Source organism: Tupaia chinensis, unplaced genomic scaffold, assembly GCF_000334495.1.
Source record: "Tupaia chinensis unplaced genomic scaffold, TupChi_1.0 Scaffold000354_1, whole genome shotgun sequence".
In the NCBI taxonomy this organism is placed as follows: domain Eukaryota; kingdom Metazoa; phylum Chordata; class Mammalia; order Scandentia; family Tupaiidae; genus Tupaia; species Tupaia belangeri.
Genome location: NW_006159849.1, coordinates 1,185,126 through 1,193,149, shown reverse-complemented (window position 1 = coordinate 1,193,149; position 8,024 = coordinate 1,185,126). Strand labels below are relative to the sequence as shown.

The window sequence follows — 8,024 nt, the reverse complement described above, 5'->3', positions numbered from 1 at the left end:
AAAATATATATATATATATATTTAGAATAAGTAAGCCTGTGTATGATGCCTATATGAATAGTAATAAAGTTCAAATTTTATAGATAACTTAAAACAAATTATATAATAAAACATCAATAAAAACAATTCTCTCAGGGACCAGCAGTTAGTGTAATGGCTATGTAGCTGGACTCCCATGTAGCCAACCACAGTTCGAGTCCTGGACCCGGTGGCTTAAACTCACACTGGGCGCGTATGTGTGCGTGCCCAAGATCCCGATAGGAGAATGGAGGAGAAGGAACTGTGGCAGGCCCATACGCCCCTGGGGGGGTGATTTCTCACTTTCTGTCTCTCTGTCTCTGTCTTTCTGTTGAGCACACACTCCCTATAGCAAAAACCTCCCCAAATAAACAAATAAATAATTCCCACAAAATAATATTAGAGGTGAAAATGTTTTAAAATATCCAATAAAGGTAAAATTCTCACTCTGTAGACTTATGAAATATATAAATGCATGAAGACAAAACTTTAAATGCCAAAAAACTTAAAACGCAAGAGGACCTGAAACTTAGGGGTTTAGTGTGGAATGGAGGAATATATATTTGCCAACTATCATCTCCGTGGCTAATATTAAGAACTTAATATATTTCAGGTTTAAATTCCTTACATTCCCTTAACTCTCACCACAACCCTGTGAGTACAATAAAAGTGCTCTTAACACTTTGAATAATGTTTTGTTCCCCAGAGGCATGTGTGTTATAATTTGGTCCCAATGTGATGGTGCTGGGAGATAGTGCAGCAAGTGGGCAGTGACTTGATCATAAAGGTACAGGCCTCATAAATGGATTTATGCTGTCTCATGAAAGACTGAGTGAGTTCTTGCTCTCATGAAAAGGAGTTAGTTCTCATGAGAGCAGGTTGTTTTAAAAAGGAAGATGGTGGGAACCAGCAGTTAGCGTAATGGCTTTGTCGCTGCACTCCCACGTAGTTGACCGCAGTTTGCATCCCAGACCTGGTGGCTTAAAACTCATGCTGGGCATGTGTGCGTGCATGCCCAAGATCCCGAGAGGAGAATGGAGGAGAAGGGATTGTGGTGTGGCCATGCCCCCTGGGGGGTGATTTCTCGCTTCCTGTCTCTATGTCTCTGTCTGTCTGTCTGGCGAGCGCACGCGCCTTTATAGCAAAAACCTCTCCCAAAAAAAAAGGAAGATGGCTACCCCCAGACTATTCTCTCTCTCTATGTATGATCACTATTCTCTCTGCTTCTGTCAGCTATGTTTGACATAGGACAGCCTGATGCCAGCCTTCCACCCTGGACTTCCCGGACACCAGAATTGTGCGTCAAACTGATTTCTTTATAAAATCCCAGTCTTGGGTATTTCTGTTAGCAGAGCAATAGTGGACTAAGACAACTACTATCATCATTTTTATGAATGAGGAAACTAAGTCTCAAAGAGGAAAGTACAGTAATGTGAACAAGGTCGCAAGACACACATTGACAGGGCCATATTTAAACCTAAGCAGTCTGTTCCTTGGGTCTGCTCTTACTCACAAGACACTTCATTGGAAAAGCCCATTTTTCCTTAGAACAAATTCATTAGGATGCTTTATAAAATACTCAGAGCTTTTCAATTGCTGGAGTGGTATAACATACTTCACACTTGTTTAAATATCAAAGACAGAATAAATTACAAAGTGACCTAGAGAACTGTTATCATGTTCTTTTAATGCTTCAGCTACCATCTGGGATAATTTTGGGGAACTGAAATAAAGATCTTAACTCTTCTATGATCATTCTACATGCTGAATTTTTCTTTTGGATTTCAAGATGCGTGAGGGACCTAGTGTTCTTACAAGGTGATCCATCTCAGAAAAATGTTTCACTTTCATATTAAGATTCAAGTGGCAATGTGAATGCAGTAGATCAACTTGGGTATTATAGTCACTGTCTTTGGAAGACATCTATTTTTGGAGGGGTATTTTAGACCCGATTGCTTTCTGAGACATACAGGTTTGGTGCTCCAGCGTTCTGGAGGCCTGGGCTAGCCCCACCCACCAGGAGACTCTGACCTTGTTTCAGCAGGTCTCCTCTGGTGAGTGCACACCTAAGATTTGGGAGTAACTTTGGAACTTTCACCACTCCAACAGAAAGCACTCTAGCAGCCTGGGGTCACCCCACCTACCAGGAGACTCAGGTCTAGTCATAGCAGGCCTCATCTAGTGAGTGCACCCTCAGGCTCTGGGAGTAACTTTGGAACTTTCAGCACAACAGCCTTTCTATTGCACCTAGCTCAGAGTGAGACTTAATCCTCTTCACTAGGTTATATCTCCTTAATTTGCTACCACCTCATCAAGAGCTGAAAATTTGGTAGAGGAGCCAAGCACCTTAAGTTACCCATAACTGCTTTGATCTAGAAGACACAGCCCTCCAATAGGAACACATCCTGGGAACTAAGGGTGAAATTTCCTCTTCCAATACTACAGAATCTATCCAATCAATAGGAAAAAGTGAATACTGCATCAGATGACCAAAAACCAGCACAGATATCAAAGAAATATGAGAAAACAAGGGGGGCAACTCCCAGGTGAGCACAGTAGCTCCTCACCAACAATGGCCATCACAGAGGAATACACAGAAATGTCAGAAAGAGAATTCCGAATATTCACAATGACAAAACTCAATGAGATGCAAGAGAAACCAGACAATCAATTCCAGAAAATGAGAAAATCATTTCAGGACATTAAAGAGGAATTTCATAAAGAAACAGATGCCCTAAAGAATCAAACAGAATGTCTTGATATGAAGACTATAATACAAGAAATTAAAATCTCCCTAGAAAATATTAACAGGAGATTGGACCATGCAGAAGAAAGAATTTCTGACCTTGAAGACAAACTCTCCAACATAGACCAAACCACCAAAAAGAATGAAAAAACAACCAAAAATAATGAAGACAATGGAGCCAGCAGATGGTATAGTAGTTACGTTGCTGGACTCCCATATGGCTGACCACGGTTCAAGTACTGGACCTGGTGTCTTGAAGCTCACACCACGTGCACAGGTGTGTGTGTCCAAGATCCTGGGAGGAGAATGGAGGAGAAGGGATTGTGGGGTGGCCATCCCCTTTGGGGGATAATTTCTCACTTTCCCTCTCACTGTCTCTGTCTCTCTCTCCAGCAAGCAAGCACAAGTACCCAAATGCAAAAACCTCTACCAATAAAAAAAAAAAAAAAAAAAAAAAAACAAGGACAACAGATGGGGAATTCTAGACACCATGAAATGCCCAAATTTCCAATATAATTGGTATTCCAGAAGGTGAAGCATCCGCTAAAGGCATAGAAAACCTCCTTCATGAAATAATTTCTGAAAACTTTCCAAATATAGAGAAACATGGAAAAATTTAGACCCAAGAAATAAAAAGGACTCCAAATAGAATCAACACAAAAAGATCCTCCCTCTGTCACATCGCAGCCAGATAGGTGAAAATCAAAGACAAAGACAATATTCTAAAAATGGCAAGGATATTATATCCAGCAAGATTATGCTTCAAATGGGAAAAACAAACAAAAATATTCTCAGATAAACAAAAACTGAAAGAATTCACCAATACTAGACCAGCGCTACAGGAAGTACTGAAGGGAGTATTATATCAGACAACTAAAGCAAAACAAATAGAAATAAGAAAACGAAAAACAACTGAGAAAATGGCTAACAAAGTGACAAGGATAAGTCTGCAATTATCAATAATAATCCTGAATGCTAACGGATTAAATTCTCCCATTAAAAGACACAGGCTGGCTAAATGGATACAAAAACAGAAGCCATCTATATGCTGCTTACAACAAACACACCTTGTTGATACATAGGCTGAAAGTGAAGGGCTGGAAAAAAATATTTCATGTAAATGGAAACCAAAAAAAGACTGTAGTTGCAATACTGATATCAGACAAAATAGACTTTTTTTTTTTTTGAGTGGTTTTCACTATAGGGCGCATGCGCTCGCCAGACAGACAGAGAGAGACATAGAGACAGAAAGCGAGAAATCACCCCCCAGGGGGGATGGTCACGCCGCAATCCCTTCTCCTCCATTCTCCTCTCGGGATCTTGGGCATGCACGCACATGCGCCCGGCGTGAGTTCTAAGCCACCGGGTCCGGGACACAAACCACGGACGACTACATGGGAATCCAGCGACATAGCTATTACACTAACTGCTGGTTCCCAGACAAAATAGGCTTTAAGGTGAAAGATGAAAAGACAAAGAAGGACATTATATAGTACTTAAAGGGCTTGTTCACTAAGAAGATATAACACTTAGAAATACCTATGCACCCAATACTAAAGCACCTAAATACATCAAAGAGAGATTGTTAGATCTCAAGGGAAAAATAGACTGCAACACAATAATCCTAGGAGATTTCAGCACCCTACTGGCTTCTGGACAGATAATCTAGATGAAAAATAAACAAAGAGATAAAAGATCCAAATGATATCATACATGAAATGAACTTGACAGACATCTGCAGAGTATTTCACCCAACTATCACAAAATATACATTTTTCTCATCCCCACATGGAACATTTTTGAAGATTGACCACACGATAGGGCACAAAACAAGCTTTTACAAATTCAAATGTATAGAAACTATATCCAGCATCTTTTCCAATCACAATGGAATCAAACTTGAAATCAACTACAGAAAGAGTCCTCGAAAATGCACAAACACATGGAAAATAAACAACCTACTCCTGAATGACGTAACAACTACAAAAGACATAAAGACTGAAACCAAATAATAAAAACCAATGATATGGAGCAAACAAGTGTTATAACCTATAGGACGCAGCAAAAACAGTCATAAGAGAAAAGTTCATAGCAATTAGTGTCCATGAGAAAAAAAGCAGAAAGGTGGCAAATAAACACCCTAATGGGACAACTCAGGGAACTAGAAAAACAACAACAAAAGACAAAAAATTCCAGAAGAAAAGAAACAATAAAGATTCAAGCAGTGGGAACCAGCAGTTGGCGTAATGGCTATGTCGCTGGACTCCCACGTAATCGACGGCGGTTCGCGTCCCGGACCCGGTGGCTTAAAAACTCACGCCGGGCGCATGTGCGTGCATGCCCAAGATCCCGAGAGGAGAATGGAGGAGAAGGGATTGCGGCGTGACCATCCCCCCTGGGGGGGTGATTTCTCGCTTTCTGTCTCTATGTCTCTGTCTGTCTGGCGAGCTCACAAACCCTATAGCGAAAATCTCTCCAAAAGGAAAATAAAAAAGATTCAAGCAGAAATAAATTAAATAGAGAATAAAATAACTCTACAGAAAACAAACAAAACCAAAAGTTCGTTCTTTGAGAAGATAAAATTGACACACTGTTACCTAGATTAATCAAGAAGAACAGAGAAAGGAACCAGATAAATGGAATCAGCAAGTAAACAGGTGTTATTACAATAGACATAACAGAAATACAAAATATCATTAGAAAATACTATAAGCAATTATATGCCAACAAACATGAAAACCTAGAAGAGATGGACAAGTACCTGGACACTAGTAACTTACCAAGATTGAACCAGGAAGAAATAAAGAGTCTGAATAGACCCTCCATAGCAATGGAGAGGTTTTATGTTTAGATGATATCCATTTTGAGTTGATTTTTGTTAATGGTGAGAGAGAAGGGCCCAGTTTCATTTTTCTGCAGGTTGATATCCAGTTCTCCCAGCACCACTTGCTGAAGAGATTTTCTTTTCCCCATTGGATTGTCTTGTACCCTTTGTCAAGGATCAGTTGGCTGTATGTTTTGGGGTTCATTTGGTGGTTCTTAGTTCTGTCCTATTGGTCTACCTATTTTTGTGCCAATATCATGCTGTTTTAATTATCATAGCTTTACATTTTGAGGTTAGGAAGTGAGATGCCTCCTACTTTGTTCCCTTTTCACAGTATTGCTTTGGCGATACAGGGTCTTTTGTGACCAAATTTATGATTGTTTTTTCTATTTCTGTGAGGAATATCTCTGATAGTTTGATTGCAATTACATTGAATTAGTAGATTAATTTTGGTAAGATTGACATCTTAATTATATTAATTCTTCCAATCCAGGAACATGGGATGTTTTCCACTTTTTGGTATCGTTTTTCATTTCTTTTCAAAGTGTTTCATGTTTTCCTTGTAGAGATCTTTGATGTCTTTGGTAAGGTTTATTCCTAGATATCGTGTTGGTTTTGTGGCTATTGTTTTTTTTGGTTTTGGGTTTGTTTTTTTTTTTTTGGGGGGGGGGGTTTTTCGCGGGCTGTGCTCGCCAGAAAGACAGAGACAGAAAGCGACAAATCACCCCCCAGGGAGGATGGCCACGCAGCAATCCCTTCTCTTCCATTCTCCTCTCAGGATCTTGGGCACGCATGCACACGCACCCAGCATGAGTTTAAGCCACCAGGTTTGGGACTTGAACTGTAGTCAACCATATGGGAGTCCAACGACACAGCCATTACACTAACTGCTGGTCCTAGTTTTGTGGCTATTGTAAGTGGTATTTCTTTCCTGAATTTTGTCTCAGTTTGTGCATTGTTGGTGTACAAAAATGCTATAGATTTTTGTACATTGATTTTGTATCCTGCCACTTTACTATATTCATTTATCACTTTCAGTTTTTTTGTGTATTTGTTTGGGTTTTCTATGTAGAGCATCATTTCATCTGCAAATAGAAACAATTTCACTTCTCCTTTTCCTATTGGGATGCCTTTTATTTGACTCTCTTGTCTGATTCCATTGGAATCTATGCAATCAGAACTTCCAGTACTACGTTATATCCAGTTATGTCCAGTACTATGTTAAAAAGATGTGGAGAAAGTGGACAGCCTTATCTTGTTCCAATTTTTAATGGAAAAGCACTCAGCTTTTCCTCATTTAGTATGATGTTAGCTGTGTGTTTGTCATAGATGCCTTGTATTGTGTTGAAGAATATCCCTTCTATGGCTACTTTGCTGAGAATTTTAATCATGAAAAGATATTGTATTTTATTGAATGCTTTTTCTGCATTAATTGATATGATCATATGGTTTTTATCTTTCCTTTTGTTAATGTAATGTATTACATTTATCATTTTGCATATGTTAAACCATTCTTACATCCCTGGAATAAAGTTTACTTATAATTTTTTAAATATGTTATTGAATATGATTTTCTAGTTGAGAATTTTTTATGGCTTTTTAATTAATTTATTTATTTTACATTCATTCACTGAACATCATCACAGCATACAAAAATGCAGTTTCCCACCCAGAATACACTATATAGTGGCTTAGTCACACATGTTATAAACAAATAATTTTCCATTTCTTGTTTCATATATATTTTTCTCCCCTCCCCCACTCCATTTCTCACCCTCTGCCATTTCCCACCCTTCTCTCACACTATCTCTGGTATCTGCAGTTGCTTTCCATTTCTTTCCCCCCCTCCACATTTTATTGGTTAACAAAATATCTTAATTGATCTAACTAGTTTCAATAGGAAGTTCAGTTGATATATAAGTATCTGTGAACAAATGTTTGACTTTAGGCATGAAACTATGAGTAGAGTGAATATACTATAAAATAGCACCTAGCTGAGGTTATATAGCTTACTGTGGTCATTATATAGGCATTTTTTTAGTTTTTTTTTTTCAAGAAAGGCAGTTTTAGCTTTAATAAATCAAAATCAAAAAATGTTCAGAGAACTTTGCTTAAGATTTAAAGCCAGGAAACAGGTTAGGATTCTGTTCAAATAGTAGGTACATGTTTCTGTCAACAATTCAAGAGAAGACAAAAGTCCTTATCTCTGAGATATAAAGAATAGAAAAATATCAGTATTGTTTTAGTCAAAAGTCATAAAATTCTATTTCACCAGCTAAGTCTCATGTACTTAATCTTACCTCTGTTGTGGTCTGAGCTTTCCGTTTAAATTCTGGAAGATAATATTCAACTCCAGACTTGTCCCTACCATTAAGCTGGCCCTTTTCTTAGATGCTTTTTAACTCTTATTTATTTTTGAGAGGTTTTTGCTATAGG

The 8,024-nt window shown here is 38.5% G+C and overlaps 1 protein-coding gene across 3 annotated transcripts in view; it reads right to left on the bottom strand.

Moving 5' to 3' along the window:
- SPATA6L (spermatogenesis associated 6 like) overlaps positions 1–8,024 on the bottom strand; it is a 100,896-nt gene that overhangs the window by 59,627 nt on the left and 33,245 nt on the right. The gene's annotated exons all lie outside the window — the stretch shown is intronic.